We start from the raw sequence: 3,806 nt of genomic DNA, 5'->3' as shown, positions 1-3,806 counted from the left end.
CCACCTCGGATCATTTATCACACTGAACCAACAATGACACACCAGCGGGTCATCAGTCAGTCAGAGTTAATTCAGTTACACCGACACGCGGCGCTTTTCAAATGAAGTTTTTGTTGTCGTTGTTGTGGTATTCGATATTGTCGGATGCAGAAACCTCTGGTCTTTACGTCAACATCAGGACCAAAAGCACCTCCTCCTCCTCCTCCCCCTTCTTCCCTCCCTCCCTCCCTCCTCCCTCCCTCCCTCTATCCCTCCCCTGCTATTTGAATAGAGAGCCTGCGGAGCTCTCTTTTGTTCAGTAGCGCTCAGCTGCTGGAGAGGTGAGCAGAGCACCACTCCGTCGCGGCTGCTGCTCCTCGGCTCGCCTCCCGAAAGACACCGCTCGACACCGCCGCGTGCAAAGGCGAAGCCGTGCCTGACTGACCCTCCACACACACACACGCACGCACACACGCACACGACACACACGAGACAAACACACACACACGCGCGCGCGACTGCTCCGTTTTTCACCCGCACTTGCAGGGATTTTTTTCCTTCTTCTTCTTCTTTTTTTCTTCCCTCACGCGCCGTTGGATGGTGGAGCTGCTCTCGTCTGTGGCGCTCCTCCACCTGCACCGCATCGCACCGACGCCGTGAGGCTCCTGCATCGCGCTACATTCCTGTGGACTGGACCTCACTTCCAGGTGAGGGCGAGTTGTTGAAGTTGATCTGGGTTTTTTTCGGGGGGATTTGAGGCATTTTGACTCAAACGTTGGCAGACAAAGTCCATTTGAAAGAAACGTGACAGCTGATGTTCACTACAGTCCGGGATGAATTGAGCTTGTCAGTTCTGTTCAAAGACAAAGATCTATGGCTGTGGTTATAATGGGATGTATAGCTTTTGCGAGAGTATGATTCATTCACTCCTAAAATCACTTTATGTTGTGGTTGACGCTGACACTGAGGCTGATTCTTTAGAGAGATGAACCGTTTTTTGGAAATGTATTTAGATTTTATTTTATTTTTAATTCTTCGAACCAAATTGATAAGGACATCTTTGTGAAATATACTATTGTCTATAGCCATAGTGTACCTCTTTTGTCATGTTCTCCTGTCTGTTTGCATGATGTCATGCATGTCCAATGATGCTGCATCTGTTAACAAGTAATACATGAAACAGACTAAAGTAGCATCCCCCCTTTTTTCCCTCAATTTTGAAGCTGTAATGTTGAGCAACTTAAAAAAAAAAACAACGCTATCCAGCCTAACAAGGTCACTGCAGGATTTGGATCTGTGTGCCCATCATCACCTCTTGTAGGAAACCCCCCTTCTCCTCTTGTCTTCCCGCTTTAAGCCTCCAGGTGAGGCAGATTAGGACAGAGGGAGCTGTTGGCTCGGGCGAAAGTCGATATAGGCGACGCAGCCAGGGGCTGACAGGGCTGTCAGTGGACCAGAGAGGGAAGCCCGACATATCACCTCGGATGCCGCTAACGCTCAAATCTGTCCCTCAATTATTTCTGCTGGAGGAAACTTTGCCGCCTCGCAACGTGCCGCCTCAAACCGAGGTCCGAAGGGGTCGTATTCACTGGGCGAGCTCCCAATGAGGGATGTTGGCGAAGGGGCGGAGAAGAAAAACAACTCTGCTTTCTGACTGCTCGTTTTCATTTTCACAGCGTATGGCGAGGTGTCAGTCAGAGGATGGCAGCGAGGAGGGTAGCAGCGGAGTTGCTCGTGACCCCCTGGGAAATTAGGCAGAGATTCAGCCAAGCAGTTTGTGAAATGGTTACCTCTCTCTCTCTCTCTCTTTCTCTCTCTCTCTCCCTGTTAGCCTCTGGTTCTGTGCTGCTCCTCAGCGCATGTGTCACGCGGCCTCACCGCACGCCGTCTTTGGCAGAATTGATCCTGTACGGCGGTCATTTTCTCTGATACATCACCCCCTTTCCAGCCACCGCGTGCGTTCCCATATGTGGCCCTTAGTGTTGGCAGAGCGATGCATAAAGTGCAAGGCCAAGACACAACCTGCTGGCCCGGGGGATCAGGAGCTCCTGTTCCCCCCCAAAAAAACACCCAAAACACCTAAAAACACCAGCTTCATTTCCATTCTGTGGCTGTAGATTAAATGTTCCCTTCTCACTGGCTGACAGCCATGTGTATGCCTGTGTTCGTGTGTGTGTGTGTGTGTTCGTGTGTGTGCGCGGTCACCTGTGCTGCTGCCACTTCCTGAGATGGTGTTAGCGCAACAGGAGCTGATGGCTCTCTAATAGGATGTGGCTCCACATTTAACTCCTCTTTTTGAATCATTCTGCAGCCTCCGCTCCGCTCTGCCTCTTTGCTCTCTCATGCATATTGCAGAAAGCCTCTGTGTTTGTCCCTTTTTCGACTCCCCCCCCTCTTCTTCCTCCCCTCCTTCCCTCCTTCCCATCCGTCTGTTTGCTTTTCGCTCGTCTCGCTCCGCTCGGACCTCATCGCTCCTGCGCTGGATCCGGCAGGGATCCGCCGTTAACGCCATTGTTCTCAGAAGAGGTGTTTCTTTCTGCGCCGTTACCAGTTCACTGCCCCCCCTCCCTCCCTCCCTCACTCCCTCACTCCCTCCCTCCCTCCATCTTCACATCCCCTGTGTGATGAGGCATCACAGTGGACGAACAATGTGCCTTTAGAGCGAGGATCACTGCTTCACGGTGGCTCCACTCCAACTGCGGTCAAGGCCAAAAAGCGGCCCGGAAACCCTTCGCAGGAAGACAGAATAAAAGACAGATGAATGAATAAGAGAGAGAGAGAGAAAGAGAGAGAGGTAGCAGGCTGGAATGATTTGACGGAATTATCTGCTCTTTGCACAAGGTTGTGTTGTCACATATTTCAATAATGTGCCTTTCCCGCCCGGCTGCGCTCGGCTTAGAGCGGACACTTGTAGCGGAAAGACGCGAATGGGCGAGAATTCAATTTTTGCCCTTGAGCGTGCGTCCAAAGCAAGAGAGAGAGAGAGAGATGGGGAAACTGTGAGTTTTTACAAATGCAAGACATTAATATTCCTGTAATGAACCTTCTGCCACGCTGAAAACAAACACAGCCACTCTGGCTCCAGATGAAAGCGAGGGGGCGAAGCCAAGCGAATGCACAGTATCAGAACGGAGGATCTCAGCTTGGCTGTTTGACTGCATGGTCCAGGGGCCTCCAGCTACAAATCCCATAGTTGGAAGCGTGTGGTGCTATGAGTCAGTCGTGCCGCTCGGCTAATGGCTTCAATCCTCGCGCATTCATTACGTGTATTTTCATGTGCATTTTCTGTGTCTTTGCTTGAAAGTTCAGCGTCGCCGCCGCCGCCGCCGCCGGCTCACTGCTTCTTTCTTGGCCGTAATGGAAGAAGGAGTGGGAGGGATTCCTGCAGAGAGAGACTCATTTGCAGACTTAGATAACCCTGATCCAATTAAGCAGAGAAAACACTCGCACCAGCCCGTCCACGCATCCGGCTCTGTTTGTATGAATGATCAAGACAGGGAGCTTTGTGCCGCCTGTCTTCGCTTCAGGTTTCTTCGTCTCTGCACATGTGCGAGGCGGTGGAGCTCGTAGTTCATCTTTTCGGCTGGCTTCCCACTTGGCGCCTCCATTCTCTCTCCCCCCGGTCACAGGGCCACTCCATCGGCTTAATGAAGGCTGTACCTTCGGCTACGAGGGGACGTCAATCTTCTTGATCGACGCCTCCTCCTCCTCCTCCTCCTCCTCCTCCTCTTCCCACCTCCTCCAACCTGACACGCCGCCGAGCAGATGGAGCGGAGCCTAAGTGGGCCGCTGCTAGCTTTGCCTTGGCTAATAATTTAATAGTCTGG

At 51.9% G+C, this 3,806-nt stretch overlaps 1 protein-coding gene across 1 annotated transcript in view; it reads left to right on the top strand.

The window, feature by feature from the left end:
* The first annotated feature begins 325 nt into the window (after nt 1–325).
* Nucleotides 326–3,806, top strand: part of ncanb (neurocan b) — a 139,269-nt gene continuing 135,788 nt past the window's right edge. The window contains exon 1 of the mRNA XM_068591365.1: nt 326–686. The gene's annotated coding sequence lies outside the window, so the exon portion shown is untranslated. The remainder of the gene's footprint in view (nt 687–3,806) is intronic.

This window comes from Clinocottus analis, unplaced genomic scaffold (assembly GCF_023055335.1).
Source record: "Clinocottus analis isolate CAN_PGR_092001 unplaced genomic scaffold, fCliAna1.0.p SCAF_25, whole genome shotgun sequence".
In the NCBI taxonomy this organism is placed as follows: domain Eukaryota; kingdom Metazoa; phylum Chordata; class Actinopteri; order Perciformes; family Cottidae; genus Clinocottus; species Clinocottus analis.
This window is presented reverse-complemented; position numbering and strand designations above follow the sequence as displayed.